The sequence below is a fragment of the Gadus macrocephalus genome, chromosome 4 (assembly GCF_031168955.1).
Source record: "Gadus macrocephalus chromosome 4, ASM3116895v1".
Lineage (NCBI taxonomy): Eukaryota > Metazoa > Chordata > Actinopteri > Gadiformes > Gadidae > Gadus > Gadus macrocephalus.
In genome coordinates, this window is record NC_082385.1 from 23,164,122 (window position 1) to 23,191,657 (window position 27,536).

At 46.6% G+C, this 27,536-nt stretch overlaps 1 protein-coding gene and 1 long non-coding RNA gene across 2 annotated transcripts in view; both read right to left on the reverse strand.

Moving 5' to 3' along the window:
* LOC132456368 (collagen alpha-1(XVIII) chain-like) overlaps window positions 1-27,536 on the reverse strand; it is a 108,413-nt gene that overhangs the window by 62,606 nt on the left and 18,271 nt on the right. The gene's annotated exons all lie outside the window — the stretch shown is intronic.
* LOC132455537 (uncharacterized) lies at window positions 2,923-3,461 on the reverse strand. Its single transcript, XR_009525275.1, has 2 exons — window positions 3,059-3,461; window positions 2,923-3,004 (listed from the first exon to the last, which is right to left on the reverse strand). It is a non-coding gene; the product is annotated as an uncharacterized LOC132455537 (long non-coding RNA).

The window sequence follows — 27,536 nt, forward strand, 5'->3', positions numbered from 1 at the left end:
AGAGAATAAATGAACAATAAAGTGAGTGCGGGAGAGATGCAGGCTGAGACAAGACGGTTCTGTGTTCACAGGAATCCTACCAGCCCTCTGTGGTGGCCCCCTGGTTTTGTTGTGTAACAGCAAATCACAGCAATGGTTGGAACAAACAATATGTAAACAGAAGAGTTGTACAAAGGAGAAGATGTTAGATGACTAGTAAAGGAGTTGTTTTCTCACTTCTATTTGCTATTTTGTTATTAACAGATGCTGAAATCCAACGCGATGAACAACGAATTCAGAGACACGTCATTAAGGAGCAGGGTCAGGAGGCATCTTGCCTGTGTATACGAGAGTAACATGCCCATGGTTGCAAAATGTTTTCAACTCAACATCAATATTTAGTAGTAGACCTGCTTGCTACACAAACCATAGGAATGCAACGGTTTATAAAGTTGCAGTTATCAGTTTTATCTTGTAAAGCATTGATAAAACAGAGTACAGCACTTACCCTGTCTGGTTACATCAGGGTTTTTTTTGAAGTGCCATTGACGCCTCATTACTGTTGTCAATGTCATGCCCTGGCCAGCCTGTCTCAGTGGATAACCGACACAACTACTCCTAGATTACTGAGGGCCTGGCAGACAGCTCCTGATGAGAGGTCAACCGCTTGACGGTGACTAGTGTTTAGCCCCTCCAGCGCGTCTCGTTTTCCCCTAATTCTCTCCCACCTGTCCGCCACATAGGACAGGTCAACTGGAAAATGTCTGCCAGCCCCCGGGCTGAATGAGACGGTTGAGGGTTGCATTCCAGGTTGCAGGAGCTCTTTTGCCGTAGCCTGGATACCTTGCTCAAGGGAACGTACATTCTACTTCAAAGCCAGGACAGCGTGTACCCTGTCTGCCTCAGTTTGCCTTTCCTCTTGTTCCATCTGAGACTCATTTAGAAACCCTGATTAAACTTTAGTGAGGCACCAACCACATAGATTTCTGAAAAGTGTGAAGGACATAGAATCTTAGAATCTCTCTATCTGTCTCTCTCTCTCTGACTTTCTGTCTCTCACTCTCTTACTCTCCATGTCTCTGTCTCTCTCTCTCTCTGTCTCTATCTCTCTATATCGCTGTCTCTCTTTCTCTCTGTCACTCTCTCTGTCGTCTCTCGCTGTCCCTCTTTATCGCTCTCTCTCTCTCTCTGGCTCACTCTCTCGGTCTCTCACTCTCTCTTAGAAACCTTGATTAAAACATAACCACCAACGGCATAGGTTCCCTAACTGATGGGATTTCTGAACATTCTGAAGGACATAGAATGTGAGTATGACATGGGATTCGGGGGCACGTGTGTGTGGTTCCCTATTCACATCCCATGACATTTTTTACGAAGGTTCGAAAGAATGATTGGCCTCTTAAGCCTATCAGTTAGGCTACTTGGCTCCCCAGTTCATCAGTGTCTCTCTCTATGGCTCCCTCTCACTCCTTTCCACTGTGTATTTATATCGATTGAGCAAGAGAGGATGTAACGATAACTCCACGAAGATAAAGGCTCCATGGCTGTAATAATTTAAATATAATTAACTTATAAAGCGTGTTACAAGACACCGAGATGATCTGGCTGGCTGACTAAAAAGGCACTGAATTTGGAACTTATAACACAGGGGGTCTGGCTTGCTGACTAAAAAGCATTGCGATCATAAAAGCGTGACCATCTGACGAAAGCACAAATCTGACAATAGATGGATTCAATCCGACAACCTCCATTCAATCCGACAACCTCCGGCAACGGTGACCACACCGTTGCAACTACATTTACTAATAAATATATCTATATGATGCTACAACTATCGCCAAATGAGAGGAGAAATCTTCAAAGCAGATCTGTGCTGAACTGATTTGGTCTGCTTGTCTTGTTCAGCGATTGGGCGCAAACACTTCAAATGCATTGGCTGAGAGGAAAGAAGGGCGGAGATTATTAGCATACTAGAGAGACGCCGTATTTTACGCCGTTGTGATGTGCACAAACGTCTGGCAAGCCATCCCCGCCAGAAAACGTCATCAGTTAGTCGCGTATCACCTTCATTATGCCGTAAAATGTAGAAAAACTGCGTATTTTACGCCTTCATGCGCAAAAAAAGGCAATTAAGCCTTTCAAGAGCGCGCGTAAAAAGCGCCGTTTTGAACATCAAACCGCACGTAAAATACGCCACGTTTGTGCACATCACAACGGCGTAAAATACGGCGTCTCTCTAGTATGCTAATAATCTCCGCCCTTCTCTCTCAGCCAATGCATTTGAAGTGTTTGCGCCCAATCGCTGAACAAGACAAGCAGACCAAATCAGTTTAGCACAGATCTGCTTTGAGGAGTTCTCCTCTCATTTGTTGTTAGTTGTAGCGTCATATAGATATATATTAGTAAATCCAGTTCCAACAGTGTGGTCACCGTGGCCGTGGCCCAATCGATAGAGACGCTTGCTCTGTAGGCAAGAGGTTGTTAAAAAAAAAATACATATAAAGACGTTTCAAACGTTCCATCGAGTCTCTCGCATTCTAAAATGGCCAGCTTTATTGTTTCCCATGGGAGCCGGTGACTTAGTCTGCGAGTGGACGATCTGAAGCTAAATCGGAAATTAGATTTCTTCTTCGAAGGTTGTGCTCCACACAGAACCTCCTCACCTTCATAACGGAGCACTTCGGGGCACCAGATTGCTTTAGAGCGGTACTGATCGCGTTGTGCGTCTTTCCAGTGTCAAATAGTTCACGAATAAAATCACCATAAGGTTCAAGTGCAGCCATAACTAAGACAGTCTAGACAGTCTATTGCTGGTTTAGGTGGTTGGCTCTTTTTTCTTCGCTGCGTTCTGCCTTCTGGTGTAGCCTATAACTATAAATGTATCTATTTTTGTAGGCCCTATTTGTTTTTCTGTTTTGGGTTTTAAAAACCAACACACAAACACAAAATCAAATGCCGTTTATTTGTTTATTCCTTTTGCCCTTTTTCAGTTTCAAAACCAAATCAGAACAAACAAAAAACAATCCTGTTAATTGTTTTTTCTGATTTTGTTTTAAATTGGAATATTCAAAGAACGAACCATACACGGATTCTCCTACCTCATCACTTTACTGACACACACAATGTGTGGTAGTAAAGTGACAGGATCATTCCATAGACAAAAATCTTTCCATATAACTAATTTAATTTAGGAGGATAGTCATTGCACAGCTGTAACCAAGTATTCTCATTATAGCCTAGTTATATCCTAGTTTTGCATATTTATACATTGTATCCTATTTTCATATTTCCTGAGGCATCTGTATTTTTATGTAGGCTACAGCATCTGTATTTTAAATTTAGCTTATATCTTCTTTTTACATTTGACCTTTTGCTGAGGTGGGCACTGTATTAGCCTACTGTATAGGCTGTCTGTATTTGTGTAAGAGTTATTTGTATTGTGTAACCTGCTGGATTATGAAAGTTAGTTTGGGGTAAATAAAGTGTCTGTCTGTGGGAAAATGCCGTGAAAAATTTACGAACGTGCGTTCAGGATTAGGACTGATATAGCATATGTCGGTCTAGGCCTAATTCATATTAGTCTATTCTTTTCATAGGCTACTCTGCTGTTGGCCTTGATGGGGAGATATTTTTTTGCTGCCATGCACAAATAGTTGAATCCAACAACATTCCTGCGTCTCCCCCTCCTACAGAGCCCATTTAAGCACTGTGTCAGTAGACAGTTACAAGCCTCTGAACGTTGTTAGAGCAGTGCAAGCGCGTTCATGTAAAGAGGAGTTTTGGGAAAAACTGAAATTTTTTACGAAGGTTTGAAAGAATGATGGGCTGATGGGCCTCTTAAGCATATCAGTTAGGCTACTTGGCTCCCCAGTTCATCAGTGTCACTCTCTATGGCTCCCTCTCACTCCTTTCCACTGTGTATTTATATTGATTGAACAAGAGAGGATGTAACGATAACTCCACGAAAATAAAGGCTCGATGGCTATAATAATTTAAATATAATTAACTTATAAAGCGTGTTACAAGACACCGAGATGATCTGGCTGGCTGACTAAAAAGGCACTGAATTTGGAACTCATAACACAGGAGGTCTGGCTTGCTGACTGAAAAGCATTGCGATCATAAAAGCGTGACCATCTGTGTTGGGAAAAATAACCTGATGAGCACATCACATGGCAGGCACATTAATATATAGTCGACTCTTGCTCTAAACCCAACGAACACATAACACAAACATGATAATATAGTCAGGTCAAGGCCAGAGCCGAAGGCCCCATTTCCCAGGCAAATGGTTGACACTCAGACAATGCACCAGTCATCCTCAAGAACGGGAGAGCCACATTAATTTATCACACAGGAGACACCTCGAAGCTCTCCCCCACTAGAAGGAACACATGCAGATACTAGGGGCCTCAGAGCCACATTAAATTATCACACACGATACACTTCGGGGGGCACTCCCCCGTTTTAATTTATCACACCGGAGACACGAGGAGCTCTCCCCGTTAGGAGAAGACCCAGGGCCTGGGAGCCAAGGTGCAGCAAAAACACACAGAACCGCACACACCTCAAACGCACACACCTCATCGAGAGGAGGATACAGCATAAGACTGCATCACACAGGGACTCTTCATCTTCTTCTGAAGCAGACCTTCCACGGAGGCGAAGCTCCGGACGAACCATCAGCGCTGATTAGGGACTTAGACATATTCGATCTCTCACGCTTTATGACTCTGTATAACCGTTGCCACTTTACTTAATAAATCCAAGGTCCTCGTGCCGACAGACTTTATTACCTCTCCGTCTCATTTCATCTGGTCCAGTAACTAGACAGACCGTTTTTCCCCTCAATTTGGTGACCCCGACGGTGGTATTTTTTCTGAAATTGAACCGCAACTGGGAAACGAGAGACGGAGAGCGGCACGACCTCGGGACCCCGGAGCACCGGACCGATTCCTGCAGTCTCACCTCGCGATCGCCCAACAAAAGGTAGGCAGAACCTGTTGATAAAATCCAAACTCTGCATAGTTATATAGGAACCACATTAGGAGGTGAGACTGTGAGAGCGGTTCGCTACGGGATATCTCGTGGGGACGAATAGGACTGCATCCCAGCATTTCCCCATAAACCCGATTGACCCTGAACGCGTGACACATCGAATATCGGCTCGTTGCATGGTGAAGGAATACCTTCGAGACCATAGGGCCTATAAGAATCGGGCATAGTGATACAAGACTACCGATGGCCAAGTAATGGATGTGTATGTGATCCCCACCGGCGTTTTAAAGAGGGTTTAGGATCCCCACCGGCGTGTTAAAGAGGGTTTAGTATCCCCACCGGCGTTTTGAAGAAGTTTGTGATCCCCACCGGCGTGTTAAAGAGGGTTTAGTATCCCCACCGGCTTGTGAAAGAGGGTTTAGGATCCCCACCGGCGTGTTAAAGAGGGTTTAGTATCCCCACCGGCGTTTTAAAGAAGTTAGTATCCCCACCGGCGTGTTAAAGAGGGTTTAGTATCCCCACCGGCTTGTGAAAGAGGGTTTAGGATCCCCACCGGCGTGTTAAAGAGGGTTTAGTATCCCCACCGGCGTTTTAAAGAAGTTAGTATCCCCACCGGCGTGTTAAAGAGGGTTTAGTATCCCCACCGGCTTGTGAAAGAGGGTTTAGGATCCCCACCGGCGTGTTAAAGAGGGTTTAGTATCCCCACCGGCGTGTTAAAGAGGGTTTAGTATCCCCACCGGCGTTTTAAAGAGGGTTGTGATCCCCACCGGCGTTTGTGTATTAAATAATTCTATGTGGTAAGAAGGTTAGAGTCCTTTATCAGGGTTAGAGTCCCTTTGCAGAGGAAACGGTATGCCTCGGGCATGAGTGACACACAGAGAGAATAAGATAAACTAGGCTCGTTGCGTGGTGAAAGAACACCCTCGAGGCCTAAGGCTCGCCGCCCTTGATAAGTGAATCTGAGGCGCCCGAAGAAGCACAACGATTTCTTGGCCATATATTCATTGCATATGCGGGGACTGACGGACAAACACCTGAACTGACGCAGACTAGGGATAGCAGAGACCTCTCACCCCCACCTTCACGACCAGAGAGCAAGTGCGTGTGTATGGAGTCGAGAACGAGAGTCAGCATGGGTGGAAGAATAGGAGAGCATGGGTGAAAGAGAGACAGAACGAGAGGTCTGTTGATATGTTTCTGTGTGCGTCTGCGGGAGACAGAATGAGAAAAGTCTGTTGATATGTCTCTTTGTGTGCGTTTAGAGGAGACAGAGTGAGAAAGGCTGTGTGCGTCTCTGTGCGCGTGTACGCAAGAGGTGATGTTTCTGTGTGTGCGTTTAGAGGAGACAGAATGAGAGGTCTGTTTAGGTGTGTGTGTGTGTGTGTGTGTTTGTGTGAGAGGGAGCGAGAGAGATAGCAAGGAGAGATAGCAAGGAGAGCTAAAGTCGAAGGACGATCGAGAGGGACCATTTTCCCTCTAGACAGTTGGAGGTAGCGATAGAGTGCGTGTTTTTCTAACAATGAACGGTTGTTTCAGGACCACGAGAAGGGGCTCTGTATGGTTTTCAGGCCCAGAGTGTAATCCCCTTTCCCATATGTGTAGTCCTCCCATTTGAGGTCCCCGTCCACCATATTTGAAGTCCTCTACTCCACCTCATGTTGTAGTTCCCCTCCCTAAAATTGTATGGAAGTTAGAACCTGTGAGGGTGTTTTGGTTCGGCCTGACGAGGCCTGTACCAATTTCGGTGGTCAGCTTCTAGTTTTGTGCATATAGAAATTTGGAAAGGGGGAGCAGTATTAAGTTATATATAATAAAGTGAAAAGTTATTTGTGAATGAAGGGACAGAAGGATCTTTTTGTGTGTGAGAGATAGTTATTAGGCCTTGTTCCATGATGGAGAGTTGAGGATGTTGCATTCCAGGCTTATCTGTTAACGGTCCTAGCTGCTGCTTGACCCTAAGGGGAGCGAGGAAGGGTGAGAGAGAGAGAACACATTTCCCCCCCCATTTGTCGAGCTACACCATTCAGGCAGTACAGAGAGACACACTAACACACAGTACAGAGAAAGGAAATAGATTGTGTTCAACTGAAAGCGTGTGGTGGCCATACGCCATAAAATACCACATATCCAAGGAATGCAGGTAGAGCTCTGTTGAGTTTTCAGGCTTTGATAAATTTGTAGTTCCCTGTCTGCCATGTTTGAAGTTCCTTGTAGTCTCTGTCCATAGGTTTCACCTGAACAACCCCTCTGCTGGCCGAGAAAAGGAACTACCCATGGTTTCTCTCACACCCAGCCCCCAGAGCACACTCCATAGGCGTAGCGGCCATATACATTGGGGGGTACAAGTCCCCCCCAATGTTCAGATATGCCCAAATGTCCCCCCCAATAAATCGCTGGGAATAGGGATATAGCAATTCAATATTTCTATGGGTAGAACACTTAGGTTTTCCCTGAAGTACACTCCGTTCCCTGAACGCATCTCTGCACACAGTGCGCGCCGCACACCCTAAATAACTCAATCCGATTCTATCTACAGCTCTTACAGCCAATGAGAATATGGCTGTTCGGGCTAGCTAGCCAATGGGATAGATCCATGATTTGATTCGTCCCCGCACGTGCGGCTCGGTGACGGTGACTTGTGTCACTCGATTGCATTGGTCATCAACTGTCTTTTTTACATGACCACGGAATCAAAAACATCAACAACAGCAAAATAGTGGCATGTTACGATCGAAAACACAGGTAAGTTATGAAGCTTTTGATAGTGTCTCTCAAATTTCGTGGGTTTTTGTCGCTTCTCTAGCGAGCAGCATCATTAGCTATGTGTTACCTATGTAATAAGACAGCTAGATGACGTTGGCCCCGGCCCCATTCCGTAATTCCAACGCCTCATTATGCCGACGTCTCAATGTTCCGAAATGTTCCCCATTAGATCTAAATGCATGGAGTGTGTTTCAGTAGTCTGCTGGTAAATAGTTTGCTGATATCTGTGATATGATTCCTTCTATGTTTCCTCTGTTGCGTTCAGAGTAGAGCTAGTGAGCCAGCGGGAGAGACAGAAAGTTTGAAATTTTTTGAAAAAAATAAAATAACGGATTAGATACTTATGTGCAACAGTATCATACTAAAACCGCTGTCTTCATCATCTTCATCTCTTTTTTTTTTCTCGCCTCCTTCAGTTGACACACAACTTTACACAGCAGCGTTGCACTTGCTAATATAGCAATCTAATAATTATTAAGTCAAGTGTCATTCAAAGTTACAAAACATTGCATAATGTATGTATTCATAGATTAATCCATAACTAATCAGAAAACATTTAGGTTATGTCCTTGACATGTCCAATTCTTTAACAGTGCATCATTCATTACGGCTAATGGTTTCACCATGAGATTAGCTCAGTGCGCTCTCTCATGAAACTCATCTATGTACTTATTAAACAAGTGGTTGAAAATATCTGAAAATCTTATGTTTTCTGAGGGATAACAAAAGTTTTGGGGTGACTTCTATTTAGGTCCATGAGATAGATGCACCTGGGTGGGTTTTACTCAACATTGGCAAATGTTATGGTTATGCAATAAAAAATGTAATGGAAGTACTGGCTGGATTTGTGTCCTTGTTGTGGTGGTGCAGGTGTTTGTTTGTGTGTGTTTTGTAAAAAAGACAAAACATCAATGAATTGAATGTGGGAAAAAAGGAACTGACTGGATTGGTTGAAATATTGAGGAGCACAAAATGTTATATTTAATTAAAAAAGTAAAGGAAAACAGAGCTCTGAAGTATTTGTGTGTCAACCTTTTCCCAATTTCAAGTCTTCCACACTCCCAGACTGCTTGGTCACATCCAGTATTAAAGTGTTTTAAACATCCATCCCTAGAAAGGTCTTCAAAATTAGGTGCTAGGTATTGAGATTTTGCTCTCAGAGTGCACCAGATTAATGCATGTTCAAAATCTTTGCCTGGGGGGGCCGGACCCCACCCCCAGGCATTTGTCCCCCCCAATGTTGAAACCATGGCTACACCTCTGGCACACTCGCTTTCAAGGCGTTATGGCCGCACCCAACGTGGGAGGGAGACACAGAGAGAGAGAGAGAAGCCACATTCCACCCTTATCTGTTGTCTTGCACCAAACAGCACCCCGTACTGAGGAGGGAGAGAGAGCGTGTTCTCCCGAAGGAGGGAGAGAGAAACAGGGAGACACACAGTGGATATTCACATTATGGCTAATTTGTTTTAGTTTTAGTTTTGTTTTTTGTCTTCCTAGGACAACAGTTATCATTCATGATGATGAACATCGAAGTTCATGAGGAGGTTATAAGGACAATAACGTTGATACTTTAATAGGACAACAGTGATGCTAATCTAATGACCTGATTTGGACCATCACATATCTCCCCTAGGTCACAGATATCCTCCTCCATATTCTGAATAGTTTTGCGTCTAGCCCCCAACATGTCCTCATCCGATCCTTGCCTGTCTCTCTCCTCTTCCTCCCCCTGCCTGGCCCTGGACCCCCCAGCCTGTGCTCTTTCTCCCCTCTCCTCCTCCTCCTCCTCCTCCTTCTATTCCTTCTCCTCCTCCTTCTCCTCCTTCTCCTCCAGCACTCTGCCCCTCAATCAGTGTAGCAGCCACTAGCCAGAAGCATCCAAACAAATAGGCCTAAGTATACTCACTGCATGCATTTCATAGGCTTTCATAATTAACAACAGGGAAGCTTACCGTTTTCAGTATAGACAAAACTGACTAGGCAAAAATAAACCATTGATCAAATCACAGCACATCATACTAGCAATTGTTGGCTATTACCAGCATAAATATTAATGTTGACGTTAATGTGGGCAATTATCATACCTCCCTCGTCCTCATCTCTCCTCACTGCTCCTCTCCCTTAGCCCGTAAAGAATTTTCTGATCGTTTTTCAGAAGGCGAATGTTTAGTTTTACAGGACAGCTTCACAAAACAAATGCCTATACTTTTACAGACCTCTCAAGTTTTGAAGACGGACAATTTTTCATTCATTATTAATTTCTGCGTGTGTGCGTGCACGCATGGTGTGTGTGTGTGTGTGTGTGTGTGTGTGTGTGTGTGTGTGTGTGTGTGTGTGTGTGTGTGTGTGTGTGTGTGTGTGTGTGTGTGTGTGTGTGTGTGTGTGTGTGTGTGTGTGTGTGTGTGTCTGTGTGCTATAAAACTTCAGGCTACAGACGCTCAGTATTGAAAAACTGGTGCTAATTATCTGGGATCCAAAATTAACAGCAATCAAGTTGTCATTGTTTGTGTCAAACAAGTTGTGAATTTGTTGTTACGTTAAAACAGGAGATGACTTACTCTGTGCTGTTTCCAGCTCCCGCGGTTTCAAACGAAACATTCAGAGTTACGTGGACGAATCCGGAAATAACTGTTTTTTTTCATTGGTTGTTGCATTAAATCTTACCCAGATACAGTAGTGCTATTTTCTGATTGGCTTTTATGTAGCCCCTTTCGTTTTTTGATTGGCTGGTAAGTGGCAGGCTCGACTGAAGACTCCCGAGGCAGCAGGAGATGCACTTGATGAATCTTGCCGATTCCATAGCGAGAGCGGCGCTTCTGCAGATTAATTTAATAATGAATCTGATCAATGGAATTTTACTGGGGCACTGGAGACTTTTACTGGGGCACGTGCCCCAGTAAAAAGGGGCTGACGACGCCTCTCAAGTCTCATGCATTCGGCGTGAGACACGCAATTCAACCCATGCACACGCTCAAACCTGGTCTCACGAAAATACGTGACACTGTCACGTTATTTAATCTATTGAAACGTGATCAGGGACAGGTATTTTCTAAATTTTGTATTTCAATTAGAAGTATTGGTCGTGTCACTAAGCACGACTTCCAAACTAAGGTTCTGCCCGGGAGCGTTCTACCTAATGTCCCTTAAGGAGCTCCATACAGATCATTCATTGTTGAAAATTTTCTGTGATAACTAACAAATTACAGCTTTTGGCCACCCGTTTCTACTTAAAATTGTCTGTGATAACTAACAATATGACAGCTTTTGGCCACCCGTTTCTACTTTCACCTTTGATTCTGAGAAAATGTGATAATTCACGGATACATTAAATGCAGGTGCGATGCTCTGTAGGCAAACCGCAAAGGAAAAAAGGGTAGCTGCTTCATCTGTTCTTTTTAGAATTGTATGTCTTGATGTTTATTTTATCTAGCCATCTATTCTCTTGTTTTTGGCTATGTGAATGAAAGTCTGCGTCGATGCCTCGCAAGTCCAGTGTTGCGAGCGGACGTTGCCATGACATCTAGAAATCATACTGTATTTAATGGGTTATCATTCATATTGATGTAGGGGTTGATTATAACTCGTGAATAATATTGTTTATACCACGGTCTGGGGGAATACTCGTATTCTGATTGTCTGCAGGGCGTGCATTAACTCCTGATATAGGCCACACCTGCTAAGTAGTTCCAGTCAGTGTTTAGATTCTCTGCCCGAGCCCGACGCGGGCCGGGTCGGCCGATATCTATTCCGATATCGGCCGATATCTATTTCAACAATGAATGATCTGTACGGAGCTCCTTAAGGGACATTAGGGAGAATGCTCCCGGGCAGAACCTTAGTTTGGAAGTCGTGCTTAGTGACACGACAAATACTTCCATTGAAATACAAAATTTAGAAAATACTTGTCCCTGATCACGTTTCAATAAATTAAATAACGTGACACTGTCACGTATTTTCGTGAGACCAGGTTTGAGCGTGTGTGTAACAGGGTGTGTTATATCCTTGAAATTATAATTACACAATTGCCTTTTGTTTTTCTGTATTACCTGAAGTTTAGCTTTCCATGCCGCCTTAAGCTCTATTTTATTTATTTTTTTGATTTGGCTCCACCTCCTACTATACTCCCGCCCACATTCCAGAGAACCCGATAAGTTTCCCGCGCCCCCTGCCCTCTTCCCTTTGTTGCGATACCCTTGGGAAGAGGTGTGTACATTTATATTGTAATCAAATCTTTGACCATCTTATAATTTATCATTATTTATATTAGTTATTTTGATTATATATTGTTTAATTGGAAGTCTGGGGTTTATAATCATCCATAGTTATTAGATAGATTTCTGTGTTATGGGGAACTTTGTGTTTTGTGTGATGTACTAGCATATAACTGACCCTCGTGTAGTCATGCTAGTTCCCCTTCCCCCCCCTGTGTGTTTCGTAGAGTTGGAGTAAGGGCACAAGGGCTAAGGAAGCTATTTGTTTATGTGTGTATTCAGGTATGTCTTTTATTCCTTTTATTTGAATCATTTCTGTTGTAATATTGTATGTAGTTGGTCCCTTTGTTGCGATACCCTTGGGAAGAGAGTTGGAGTAAGGGCACAAGGGCTAAGGAAGCTATTTGTGTATGTGTGTATTCAGATCAAATAAATGGACGTCGGAGTGCCCGAGTCCAGACACATCGTGGGTCACGTCATTCATTAAATAGAAAGAAACACAACGCAGAACGAACCAGTCACACTTGGTGCCGTTTGACCCGTCGGATCGCCGACCATCATCGCCTGCCTGGTCGTCGGGGTGCGCCCGCCGCTGCCTGCCCTGCTCTGCTGCTCGGCCCTATCTCCATCGTCTCCTCGCCGTGTTCGCCGCTGTCGGCCCTGCCCCTGCCCCTGGTATTATAAGCGCTGAGTGCGCGTGAGGTACACGGTAGTCGTTAAGAGTGCTTAAAGGGGAAGAAAATACTGCGCTATTTTGCTATAGTTGGGTGCGTAAGAAATAAATAATTATATATATATGTTTTTTTTATATATATATTTTTTTTTCTGTCTTCTGTTTTACATTGGGGTTATTCTTTGGAAGTGTATTGTCGTGTTTAGTCTCTCTTACTGTGTGTATTGGGGAAGGGTATTGATTGTAGAGGTTTTTATTTTATTTTTATTTTGTTATGTGTTTTGTGCAGTTGTTTTAGTCACCAAGACTATTATTTTCTGTTAGATTTATTTTATTTATTTTTAAGGGCAGAGGGTCAAATATCTCGTTTTGTAAGATGTCCAGTGGGGATTCTTTCAGTGCAGATATTTTGGCTGGTCAGGGCCCTGTTGGGCGTAACGTCACTTTTGGGTTGGGGAGGGGCCAGAGGGTCACTCCATTTGGGTTTGGGAGGGGTAGGCCGGTAGCCCCTGGTAATCAGGAGTACTCTGTTGACCAGTCAGAGTTTAGTTTACCAGTAGGTCCCGCCGCCAGCTCTACACCCATGGCACCCATAGCCCCTCAGCCTACCCAGGTTGTTACCGTAGAGTCATTGGGTGGCCTAGTAGCGGATTTGGCCAAACAGATAGGCGATAGCATTATAGCCAGCCTCAACACCATGCACCAGCCCAGTAGTACTCTGCCCCAGTCCCCGGGCCACCAATCCCTTGGCATTACTGATCCATCACAGCTGAAGGTGATTGTTCAGTCAGACCCTAGAGCTCCACCATACTTCAGGGGTGACCACACGGATACATTCTCCATTCATGAATGGGAAGACATGATGAAGTGTTATCTGGGTAGGATGAAGTGCAATACGTGCACTGAGGTGGTTGATTTGATTATGGCGAGACTGACTGGTAAAGCGAGAGACGTGGTGAAGGTATCTCTTCGCAGCCACCCTGAGTTAGATTCTAGTGAATTCCCGACAGCTGTATTTGACATTCTAAAGCGCAACTTCAGTGAGCTTACGTTCTCAAGCCTCCCTATGAAAGACTTTTACAGCACTGCCCCGAGGGCTGGTGAGGACATGATGGATTACTGGATCCGCCTTAACAAGGCTGTTGATGTCGCTGATGAGTGCCTCCGTAGGCGTGGAAAGGGCGTTGAGGACCCTAGTACTGAGGTGGTCATGATGTTCATTACCCACTGCTCTGACCCCGGTCTCGCCATGTCGTTTAAGTTGAAGTCCCCTGAACTGTGGACCGCAGCGGAGGTTCAGGAGAGACTGGATGATCACATGACGAGTCTGAGAAGAAATACAGCTCATGCCCAAAATGCAGTGAATGTGTCGGTGTGCAGCCAGAGTCCTGTGGCTGTGTCTTCTCATCGTCCCCAGCATAGTGAACCACATCAGGCCCCTTCGGTGATACACCAATCACTGCCTCATCCTGTCTCTATCGCTCCTGTCTCTGCCCATTGCCAGCCTCAGTCAGCCCACATGATAATGAACCCGCCCCAGGCCCCTCCTGTGTCCCCCCTCTATCCTGCTCCAGCTACTGTCCCTGTTCCCGTCACTGCCAGTTCCTCTGGTGTTGAGCTTCGTCCTCAGCAGGTGGTCGCTATGTTTGACAGAGTCCTCTCTATGTGTACTGCTTCTCTTGCCACTGGTCAGAGGGGTCCTCGTCAGAACGCCCGTCCACAGAATCAGCAGAGTTCTCTGTGTAGAGTATGTAGCTCTGGGGATCACACAACCAATGCGCACTGCAGGTTTCATAGGCTGTGTCTCAACTGCTTCAGACCGGGTCACTTCAGGCATGAATGCCCCAATGCCTCCCAATCTCCAGCTGTGTCGACAAGCCGTCCTTCCAGCGCACCTTTAAACTAGCCAGCCCACGTAGAGAGAGGGATAGCGTGGGCAGTGATGGAGTAACCCTCATTGGAGAACGAGATTTGCAATCTGTCTACGTAAATAGTTGCAGCCAGCTTTCTGAAGACAAGACGGTCATAATGGTGGGGTCGCAGAGAGTGGACAGAGCTAGTGAGTTGTTTTATGCTCCAGTGTCAGTCGGTGGCCAGTCTATATTGAAAGGAATGTTAGATTCGGGCAGCATGTCATGCACGCTTAATGAGGAGGCAGAATCCAAATTGAGAGCTGCCGGTGTTTTCCCTTGTCCTCATCCTGTGCCTGGTAATGTGGTGCTGATTGGTTGTGGTGGCCTCACTACACGGCCAAAGTGTATCTACGATCTGGATGTTGATGTTTATGGATTTAAGTTCATTGTGCCGACATTCGTTGTTCCTGGACAGAGAGATGAGTTCATACTTGGGAGCAATGTAATCAGACCTATCATACAGGAGATGAAGTCCACTGAGAGGTACTGGGAGCTCATCTCCTCCAGTAGCAGTGACCCAGAGTGTGAGCAATTCCTCCAGCTCCTGAGCTGCGTTTCACGGTGGTCGGGCCCTGAGCTGCCGAGTAAGATAGGCACAGTGAGGCTGAGGCAGGCCGTCACTCTCCTTCCTCAGCAGGAATATGTGGTCTGGGGGAAGTTGCCGAGCAACGCTCCTGTGTCCCCAGGGAGCACTGTGATCGTGGAGCCCACCTCGGCGCGGTCAACCCCAAAGAATATTCTGGTGGGGCGTCTCGTGACACCCATGTGGGGGGATCGTTGGATTCCTGTCAAGGTCCTGAACCCCACACACAGCCCTGTGACGCTCCGCCACAATGCCAAGCTGGCTGACGTCTCTCCCTGTCTGGCTGTTGAGGACCTGCCCATCACTCAAGGTCTGTGCGAGACACAGTCTGATGTTTCTGGTTCTCCTACTCCTTCGAAGTCCATGCTTGATCCTGTGCAGCTGCTGAAGGATCATGGGTTAGCAGACATAGACATTGGTGGCTGTGAAGTGTCTGCTGATTGGAAGAAGGAGCTGGCTGAGCTGTTGTTAAAATTTCAGGATGTCTTTTCCAAGGGCAAGCTAGACTGTGGGGAGGCAAAAGACTTCGTCCACCGTATCCACCTTTCTGACGACCGTCCCTTCCGACTGCCCTACCGTAGAGTCCCTCCTGCTCATTACCACCACCTGAGAGAAGTACTGTCTGAGATGGAGATGAAAGGTATCATCAGCAAGTCTCTGAGTGAGTACGCCTCTCCACTAGTCATGGTGTGGAAGAAGAACGGGGACCTGAGAATCTGCACTGACTTTCGCTTGCTCAATGCAAAGACCGTCAAGGACGCCCACCCACTGCCCCATCAGGGTGACTGCCTTGCCGCCCTTGGGGGAAATGCCTTTTTCAGTACCATGGATCTGACATCAGGGTTCTATAACGTCCCTCTCCATGAGTCTGACAGGAGATTCACAGCCTTTACGACACCTCTGGGCTTGTATGAATACAATAGGCTCCCCCAGGGCCTGTGCAACAGTCCAGCGTCCTTCATGCGGATGATGCTTAGCATTTTCGGGGACCTGAACTTCTCCAGCCTCCTTTGTTACCTGGATGACCTGTTAGTCATTGCTCCCTCTGAAGGCGAGGCCCTGAGTCGTCTGGGGGAGGTCTTCTCCCGGCTGAGGGCCAACAATCTGAAGCTGGCTCAAAAGAAGTGTCACTTTCTAAGGAAGTCTGTGAAATTTCTTGGCCATATGGTGGACAGCAGTGGTGTCTCAGTTGACCAGGAGAAAGTCAGAGTTATCTCTGGTTTCAGTAGGGAAGATCTGATGAAAGCTGATGGCTGCACACCATCACAGAAGAGGGTGAGATCTTTCCTCGGAATGGTCTTGTACTACCAACACTTCATCCCTGGGTGTTCCTCCATCGCAAAGCCCCTCTTTGCCCTGACAGCGGGCCAGAGACGCAAGGGGAGAGGCACTGGTGGTACCAGGAGAGCTGGCACCTTCCGTGAGCTGACTCCACAGGACTGGACCCCTGTCTGTGAGAAGGCGTTTGATGATTTGAAGAGGGTGCTCCTCGATTGTGTGGTGTTGGCTCACCCAGATTTCGATAGGCCATTCATTCTCTCCACCGATGCTTCATTGGATGGCCTAGGTGCAGTCCTTTCGCAAGTTCCTGCTGGCGAGGAGAAGGCCAGGCCCATAGCGTTTGCCAGCAAGTCCCTCAGTCGCAGCCAAGCAAATTATCCTGCCCATTGACTAGAATTCTTGGCTCTGAAGTGGTCTGTGTGTGACAAGTTCAGCCACTGGCTCAAAGGTCACAAGTTCACTGTCTGGACTGATAACAATCCTCTCACGTACATCATGACCAAACCGAAGCTAGACGCCTGCGAGCAGCGCTGGGTCTCTAAGCTTGCACCATACTCTTTCGAGATCAAACATATTCCAGGGAGACTGAATGTGGTGGCTGATGCCCTCAGCAGGGACCCCTTTGTGAAGCCTCTGAGCCAACGTCTTCTGTCTGAGCCATACTCCGGGCTGCTGGAACAGGTGTGTGAAGTGGAGGAGGGATGTGTGCAGGACTCATTCCGCCTGACATGTCAGCCTCAATCATTAGGGAGCGTTGCTCCTTGTGCGGCCGTCGATGTGTCCATGTCAGAGGATGACGTCTCCTCTCTCCTCTCCTCTTGTGATGACTGTGACTCAGCACCGAGGCAGAGGGCTGCTTCTATGAGTGACCGCTTGAGCTCATTGATCCCTCCTGGCCAGGATTTGTTCTCCTCTCTCTCACTGGCAGACCTGCAAAACCATCAGCAGCAGGATTCGGTCGTTTCGAGAGTATTCAGCTATGTAGATAGGAAGCAGAGACCCTCCAGGCGTGAGCGCTGCAACGAGAGCCAGTGTACTCTGAGGGTTCTGAAACAGTGGGAAAAGCTCACTATACTGCATGGAGTCCTCTACAGGGTTACCAGGGATCCACTGACAAAACACAAGAGGTTCAAATACATCCTGCCTGAGTCCCTGAAGTCACAGGCATTGTCTGGTGTTCATGACCTGGCTGGTCACCAGGGTCAGCCTCGTTCTCTCTCTCTCGCCCGTCAAAGGTTCTTCTGGGGTGATATGGAGAAGGATGTACGCGATCATGTCCGTAACTGCCACAGATGTGTTCTCAGCAAAACCCCGGAGCCCGCAGCAAGAGCCCCTCTGGAGAGCATTAAGACCACTGCCCCTCTAGAGCTTGTTTGCATTGACTTCTGGTCAGCCGAGGACAGTAACAACAAGTCTGTGGATGTGCTAGTGGTCACTGACCATTTCACCAAATTAGCACATGCTTTCCCCTGCAAGGACCAGACGGCGAGGAAAGTGGCGAAGAAGCTCTGGGACAACTTCTTCTGTGTCTACGGCTTCCCTCAGCGTCTCCACTCTGACCAGGGTGCGAACTTTGAGAGCGAGCTCATCGCTGAGCTTCTGGAGCTGGCTGGTGTCAACAAGTCTCGGACCTCCCCATACCATCCCATGGGGAACGGCGGCACAGAGAGGTTCAACCGCACTCTGGGCGACATGCTACGGTCTCTCCCTCCCAGATCCAAACAGAAGTGGCCCCAAATGGTCCAGACGATGACGTTTGTCTATAATTGCACAGCACATGAGACAACTGGCTTTGCGCCATTCTATTTGATGTTTGGGAGGGTCCCTCGGCTGCCGGTTGACCTCCTGTTCAAGAATGTCCTCCGTGACGAGACAGTCTGTGACTATGATGCCTATGTGAAGTCTCTGGCGAGCGACCTCCACTCTGCTATACTCCTGGCTCAGAAGAACTCTGCTATTGAGCAGAAACACCAGTCTGACCAGTATAACAAAAAGGTTAAGGGTCTGCCTCTCTCCGTCGGTGACCAGGTTCTTGTAGCAAACAAGGGTGGCAGAGGGAAGCGTAAGCTCGCTGACAAATGGGAGCCGGTTGTTCACACGGTTGTGGCCTCCAAGCCTTCTCTCCACGTCTATAAGATCAGGGATCGAGTCGGACATGAGAGGGTGGTGCACCGGAATCTCCTGCTCCAGGTCAGCTTCCTCCCCTTGGATGAGAGTCTGGATGCCCTGGGCGTCAGCAGTCTGAAAGATGGCTGCCCCAAGTCAGACTTACCTGAGTGTGAGGAATCAGCAATTGAGACGGACTGTGGTGCAGCTGATCCCACTATGGCTGATTCGCTCTCCTGGGTCAGTGACGGTAGTGATGACCGTACAGCTTCGTGGGTCCGTGAACAGTCCCCAGTCAGGGATGAGGATGACAATGGCAGTCGTGACTTAACCATTCTGATGGTCCCTCCTGCATTGGATGGGCTTGCTGGTGCTGTTAGTGTTACCCCGTTGTCATCCCCCTCCTCTGAGCCCCATGTGTCTCCGGTAATTGATGCTCATCCTCAGGGTTCTCAGACAAGTGATCGCCTCACTTCAAGATTTGGGAGAGTTATCAAGCCGGTCTTTAGGTTGATAGAGTCCATGGCACAACTGGAAACGATTCTGGGTGTTCGGCCAGTATCCACTGTGATCCATGTTTGAGCTTATGTGACAGATGTCTCCTGGTATTACTCATGGCGAGTGAATTATTAGTGTTTTTATTTATTTGTTTATTTGTTTTATTTGTTATTATTTGCCCGGTCCGAGTATGGCCTATGTATGTGTGGTGTAAATGGCACTTCACGTTGTCTATAGTGTTCCCAGGGGCTTAGCTAACCTCTGGCTGCTCTTAACTCTTTATTGGGTGGCACCTATTGCCGAAGTCGTGGTTTTCTTGTGGTCGGTTTACAGTCCGGTCTGGGCAAGTTTTATTTATGGTTCAAATGTTTGTGTAATTCTGGGGGGTGAGTGTAACAGGGTGTGTTATATGCCTTTTGTTTTTCTGTATTACCTGAAGTTTAGCTTTCCATGCCGCCTTAAGCTCTATTTTATTTTTTTGATTTGGCTCCACCTCCTACTATACTCCCGCCCACATTCCAGAGAACCCGATAAGTTTCCCGCGCCCCCTGCCCTCTTCCCTTTGTTGCGATACCCTTGGGAAGAGGTGTGTACATTTATATTGTAATCAAATCTTTGACCATCTTATAATTTATCATTATTTATATTAGTTATTTTGATTATATATTGTTTAATTGGAAGTCTGGGGTTTATAATCATCCATAGTTATTAGATAGATTTCTGTGTTATGGGGAACTTTGTGTTTTGTGTGATGTACTAGCATATAACTGACCCTCGTGTAGTCATGCTAGTTCCCCTTCCCCCCCTGTGTGTTTCGTAGAGTTGGAGTAAGGGCACAAGGGCTAAGGAAGCTATTTGTTTATGTGTGTATTCAGGTATGTCTTTTATTCCTTTTATTTCAATCATTTCTGTTGTAATATTGTATGTAGTTGGTCCCTTTGTTGCGATACCCTTGGGAAGAGAGTTGGAGTAAGGGCACAAGGGCTAAGGAAGCTATTTGTGTATGTGTGTATTCAGATCGAATAAATGGACGTCGGCGTGCCCGAGTCCAGACACATCGTGGGTCACGTCATTCATTAAATAGAAAGAAACACAACGCAGAACGAACCGGTCACATGTGGATGGGTTGAATTGCGTGTGTCTCACGCCGAATGCATAAGACTTGAGAGCCCTGTACTTACGTGACACAAACCAGCACCGCAAACATTCTCTCCTGCTTGAGATGACGTCTTTCTGTATAGGTTTATGGGTCTGATGCGCCGATTTCCCATGCTGATATTTCCGGAGATTCTCGGGCATCTTAGACAATTTGGCTATAGATTGTCTCATTACACGCTAAATAATATAATTATAGCCTAATTATATATATAGCCTATATATATATATAGTCAATATATATAATTAGGCAATATATATATATATATATATATATATATATATATCGCATTTGTGGTTTTGGCGTAAACATAACTAGGGTCCACTGTACTATCTGCGCACACCCTTTCTGAAGCCTCTCTCTCGCTCTCTCTCTCTCTGTCCCTCCCTCTCGACAATTAACGTGCTCCACAAAACGCTCTCGTAGCGTTTTGTGTCTCGTTGGCGGAGGAGCTGAACCACTTCTTCGACCGTCTCGAGGCAAAGCAACCAGATGCATTAACGCCACATCCAGCAGCCAACAGCAACGTCATCATCCTCACGGTAGAGGAGCACGAGGTGAGGCGTACACAGCTGGCTATCAACCCGCGGAAGGCAGCTGGACCCGACCCGTGCTGAAGGACTGTGCAGACCAGCTGGCTGGGGTGTTTGCTAAGATCTTTAACCAGTGACTCTCCCAGTCCACTGTCCCATCCTGCTTGAAGTCTTCCACCATTGCCCCTGCTCAAAAAAACAAATATCACCACCCTCAACGACTACCGGCCAGTAGCACTCACCCCTGTGGTGATGAAGTGCTTTGAAAAAATGGTTCGTAGTCACATCATGTCATTCATCCCCCCCACCTTTGATCCACATCAGTTCGCTTACAGGGCTAAAAGATCTACTGAGGACGCTGTGGCCACAGCCCTCCATGCTGCATTGTCCCACCTGGAGCAGCAGGGGAGCTATGCTCAGCTGCTCTTCATGGACTCTTCATGGCTTTTAAGACCATCCTCCCCCACAGACTGGTGCTCAAACTGTCTGACATTGAAATACTACACTCCACCTGCCTTTGGATTAAGGACTTTTTAACAGACCGCACTCAGAGGGTAAGAGTGGGCCCCCACACCTCCACCACCCTCAGCCTCAGCACTGGCTCACCACAGGGCTGCATGCTGAGTCCCCTGCTCTATACCCTTTACACCCACGACTGCACTCCCGCCCACCACAGCAACACCTTCGTCAAATTCGCTGATGACAAGTGGGGCTAATCTCAAGGGGGATGAGACCGCCTACAGAGACGAGGTGGAGCGTTTGGTGGGGGGGTGCAGTGCTAACAACTTGCTCCTCAATACAACAAAGACCAAGGAGTTCGCTGTGGATGATAGGAGGAAGAAGACTTTCATCTAGCCGCTGCTGATAGGCGGGGTCTGTGTGGAGAGGGTCTCTGACTTCCGCTTCTTGGGAGTTAAGATCATGGATGAACTGGCCTTGGGCGTCAACACCACTGGGCTAGTGAAGAAGGCCCAGCAGAGACTATACTTCCAGAGAGTTCTCAGGAAAAACAACATCCCCCAAAAACTCCTGGTGTCCTTCTAACTGCGGCTCTATAGAGAGCATAATGACCTACTGTCTGTGACTCTGGTTCTCAAGCTGGCTGCCCTCTTCCCTCTCTGGACGAACTGCACAGCTCCCGTTGCCTTAAAAAAGCCAAATCCATCCTGCAGGACTCATCACACCCAGTTCACAAACTGTTTGAACTACTGCCATCAGGCAGGAGATACAGGTCCATGAAAACAAGAACAAACAGACTACAAAACAGTTTTTACCCAACAGCCATAACCTCACTAAATGTTTCTGCCAAAGCATATTTGTGTATCACATTTGTGTTAAGCACATTTATGAATGTGAATGTTTGTGTGGGTGTGTCTTATGTGTTTTTTAGTGCACTTTAGTTGACTATAGTTTGCTATTCTTATAGTTTTAATTTAGTTTTTATTTATTTATTTATGCATATGTACGTACTACCTCAATGTGATGTTTTGGCACTGAACAAGGACTGCACCTAATTTCGTTGTACTTGCTACAATGACAATGACAAGATATTCTATTCTATTCTCTTCTAAGAGTTTTTCAAAATAAGGCCCTATCTTCCCAAAGCCCTATTTTCCCACATTTCACTGGCACCGTTGGATCCTGCCTCACTTCAGCCACAAAATCTTGTTGGAATTGAGCTAGGGTTAGCCCCTAACCCTAACCCTAACCCTGTCTGCTATGCTTCTCCCCAAATATTGTGGAAAAAATAAAATACTCATTAATTTACTATATTACTATTTACTTTATTTTTCTACTTCCATTAAATGTCCTCCCACATCCTTTCTTCCATTACCAAGTTATGACGTCATCAAATGGAGAAGAAGCCAACAATGGACCTTATTCACCCGTTCCACATTCAATTCCCCCTCCAGCTAGCGCTCAGAGCCAAGATGGCTGCCAGATGAATAAGGTCCATGGTGTCCTGTTATGAGAGATACCTCCATTCACCCCAGAAATGTATCATGCCGTGTCAATGGGGGTTAGAGAGGACAAAGCCCTTTGTAAAGAGCCGGAAAGAATTCCATGGCCAAGCTGAATTGTGGTCCATCTCTAAAGGGTAACTGTCTGTTGGCAGAAACAGGAACACCATTGTTTTGGGAAAGTCACTTACAGAAGAGCACACTACAAAGTACTGAAAGGCATTTGGAAAGAGTGAGGATTCAAGTGTGTTAAGACTATTTCAGAAATAAATAGGCTGTTACCTTCCCTGTTTAAATGAGCATTCGTTTTGGAACTAGGGTGTAACGTGAAACTTATCTTAACATTATTATGTGTTGATTAAATATATATATTGAAGAAAACATTTAAAACATTCAAAAGTGTGGCCATGCCAACTGTTAAAACTCTTGCCCCTCCTCCTCGTAATCTCTTCATCTCTCTCAAAGCAAAAAGATAGCTAGCTAGACATCTGACAAAACAATCTTCTCCCCACATCACAGTGTAGATGGGCTAGCTCTGATAAAGCTCCTGAGATACTGAGGAGTGGGAACAGGGGATCCCATAACATCCCCTTGTCTATGGTCTCTTCTACTTCCTCTGTCTTGACTCCCAGACGCTAAAAGGTGTGAGATTGGGGACTAACACCCATCTGCGTAGATGCTAACAGGTGCGTGTTTAGCAGAGGGGCTACACTACATAGACGAGTGTTACGGTGTGGCGCTTTGGCATGAGGGGAGCAGTTGAATGCCTGGATGAGCGTGAACATTTGTCTCTGGGTGTTTGACGGCCAAAGGTTCTGGGTCCAAGCCCTGCATTGTCCCCAAGCCTCCCTCTAGGCATCCTAGAGCAAGGACCCCCCCCCCCAACACCCCTACCTGCTCCTTAATGACTTGTACATTAACTCAATGTAAGTCGATCTGGATAAAACTGTCTGCACAGTGCCCGAGTAGAGTAGAAAGAAAAAACACAAAAAAGCAATTTGAGGTACACTGGTCTCTTAAATAATTCCCCTTAAACTGAGAGATTAACGCCCGATTAGAATGGAGAAATAAAACTATGAAAAACAAACACTCCAATAACCTTCTTGAACTCATGTTTGTCTCACTGAGGAAATCATTGTCAGTGGAGAAATCAACATGCTTTTAGTCAAAGTTGAAAGGAACAACTCTAGTTATGACCTATGAAGTTGTTCGTTTTATGCTTGTCTAATATGCAAGTTGTGCTCCTGGGGCTTGTGGGTAAATCTTTGGCAGTGGGTGTAGATTTCTCTCTAAATGTTGCTGATTATAATATCTAGCATCTGTTTCTGCTTAAGGGGTCTGACACAATGACTTTCTAAAAACGTCCAGCTCATGAAATGGTAATAGAAACGATATGTTTGCATAAATCCAAACAGGTTGAAACATAAACTTGGCAAGGGAAAGAACCAGTAACTGTGTGTGTGTGTGTGTGTGTGTGTGTGTGTGTGTGTGCATGTGTATGTGTATGTGTATGTGTGTGTGTGTGTGTGTGTGTGTGTGTGTGTGTGTGTGTGTGTGTGTGTGTGTGTGTGTGTGTGTGTGTGTCATTCTCTGTCTGTCTGTCAGTTTCTCTCTGTCTCGCTCTCTCTCTGTCACTCTCTGTCTCTCTCTCTCTCTCTCTGTCTCTCTCTGTTTCTCTCTCTGTATCTCTACCTCTCTCTTCCTCCATGTCTGTCTGTCTAGCTTTCTTTCTGCAATTCTCTCTCTCTCTCTCCCTCTCTCTCTCTCTCTCACTCTCTCTCTCTGGCTCTCATTCTCTCTCTCTTTCTCCCTATCTCTGGTCATTATTTAGGAGCAAAATGGTTAACCCGGCTATCACTGAGAACCAAGGAGCACTGATGTTCCCAAAACAATGCCATGCCCACTGTCTAATCAGGACACAAGTTCCTATACTTTTTATGCTCAATATTATGATGTTATTTGGCATCCTTTAAACCATAACTGCATGCAGTATGTAACAATTGTGTACAATGTTTAATAGTTCTGTAAAAATGTAAACCTCCAAGGCATATGGGGGGCTGTTTCTTAAGTTTTGCTGCTCAGAAATGTGCTTCCCTTGTTCCAGATTGAGCTCGAGTTTTGCCTAATTTTTCCCAGATTTAGCAACCATACAACCCTCCAAATTTCAATCCCTTTTTCCTCATCCATAATATTAGAATTATATGTTCAATCGAAATCTACATCCAAATCGACATCTACATGTTATATCTAAACCTAAATCTTATACCTAAATATAAATCCTAAATCTAAATTCTAAATCCATACAATAGATATGCTAATTCTCATCCATATACTCATTAGTTATTACTCCTCCTAACCTAACGTCATATTTCGGATATGACGTCAAGTGCAGACAGCGGACCGATGCCAAAGTAACGTGAGAATAAGTCGCTGTCTGCGTAGATTGGACCTGCAGAGCTGCTACCACACGTTCTATAGTTTGGGCTAAATTGCCAGAATTCGCCATTTTGCCAGATTGATATGAACAGGATGTCAAATAGTCTCCCCCGAAATAAGTATATCTGTGGTATGTATTTAGGGTTTAAATTTAGGATTCAGGTCCTCCTTAGGGGCGCACCTGAGGCCGAGCATTACCCATGGCAGCCTATCCACCCAGAAGCCGTCCTTCAAGCTGGCCCGTAGGGCTGCCTTCATGGAACGGTGGATACGTTCGCACAAGCCGTTTGCCTGGGGGTGATAGGCGGTAGTGCGTTGCAGCTTGACCCCCAACCCCTCAGCCAGCGCGTTCCAAAGTTCCGAGGTGAACTGCAAGCCCCGGTCCGAGGAGAGGTCTGAAGGAGTCCCAAAGCGCGCTACCCACGTGCCGATGAACGCGCGCGCCACGTCAGAAGCCAACGTCGAGGAGAGGGGAACAGCTTCAGGCCACCGGGTCGTCCTGTCGACCATGGTGAAGAGGTAGGTAAACCCGTGAGAGGAGGGAAGCGGTCCAACCAGGTCGACGTTGACGTGGTCGAACCTCCTCTCGGGAACACTAAACTCTCCAAGGGGGGCCTTAATATGACCCAAGCACTAACGTCCTTTTTAAGCCCCTGCCACACAAACCTCTGGTAAACCAGTCAACGCATGAGCTGACCCAAGCACTAACGTCCTTTTTAAGCCCCTGCCACACAAACCTCTGGGAAACCAAATTTCACAGACGGCTTCCTGCCGGGGTGGGAAAGGTCATGCAACGCCTCAAAAACGGGCCGGTGGCAGGTCACCGGGACCAGCGGTCGAGGCTGGCCTGTGGAGACGTCGCACCATAGCCTCACGTCTGAGCTGCCAACCGCGACCTCCTCCAGACACAAACCCGTATCCGAATTCCTCAGGGTCTGGACCCCATGGTCGGTGGCCTGGTCCACGCTCATACGGACGTAATCCAGGCCCAGTTGGACGGCTCCGATGACTGTTCTTGAGAGGCAGTCTGCGACCACGTTGGACTTGCCAGCAATGTGTCGGATGTCAGTTGTGCACTCGGAGATGTACGAAAGCTGACGCTGCTGGCGGGCAGACCACGGTTCCGCCACCTTGGACATGCAGAATGTTAGAGGCTTGTGGTCCACGAAAGCCGCAAACTCTCGGCCTTCCAGGAAGAACCGGAAATGGCGGATCGCCAGCCAGAGTCCAAGGAGTACCCTGTCGAACACACTGTATTTGCTCTCCCTGGGGGTCAACTGGCGACTGAAAAAGGCGAGCGGCTGCCAGGCACCATCGACCCATTGTTCGTGCACCGCGCCGATGGCGTAGCCAGACGCGGTGGTGGTGGCGATGGGGGCATTATGCGACGGATGGGCCAACATGCCGGCTTGGCCCAAGGCGGCCTTCGTGGCCTTGAACGCCTTCTCCCACTCCGCCGTCCCGTCGACAGGCTGGCCAGGGGACTTGTCCTTGAGAGCCCCGTACATCGGGCGCATGACGTGAGCCGCCTGGCAGATGAATTCCAGATGAATCTCGGAGCGCCCGAGCTGTGTGCGGGCGGGGGAAAGCAGAAATCGCCTCCACCTTCGACGGAAGAGGGGCGGCCCCATCTTTGTTCAGGGATGCAAACACATGTACGACAAAAAAAGAGAGAGCTACCCGAAGTCTGAAAAAATATGACTGCATGATATCCTATTATCACAAGAAGGCCTATGCTATATGCCTAGAAAGATAAAAAATATATTAGTTACTCAGTTAAAGTGACTTTTTAACTACTATTTATTTTCACAAACACACACCTCTGCATTGGATATGTGATCACAGGTACAGGTACTGGCAGTGTAGGCCTGGCACTGTCCCTGATCTTATCTGCTGCTTAGGGGGTTTCTGGAAGAGGGTTTCGGAGAAGCTGTGCAACACTTTGTGTACTTATTGTTGTTGTCACTTTCCTCCGATGAATGTCTGCCTTACAGTGTGCATACAGGGCATGTACACCCCTGCTGGCATAATTAATTTCTTTAATGCAGAGTGTGCATTTAGCACATCCTTTTTTCTATTTTTTTTTTTAAAAAGTCAGACAGTGGAAAGTTATGCTTCACTGTATTCACCTTAATCGTGCCTTCTAATTTTAGCCTTGATGACCACTTCCAACTGCACTTACACCCTGCGTCCTGCTGTACAATAAGTGCATCCTTCTCCGATATTTCCCACCACTATCCTCGGGCTGGGTCAGGCCAGGCCTTTGATCGAGCGTTTTTATTTTTATTTGTATCATTGGTTTATTGGCCTAATCTGAGGAGAAATCTATGCCATAAACAGAAATATTTTAGGCCTTTATTACACAGGTCTTCTCAATGCCGTGGAACGCTCCGTTCACTTTGGAAGCTAGTCCGGTGACTTGTTAACCCCAGTGTCTTCCGT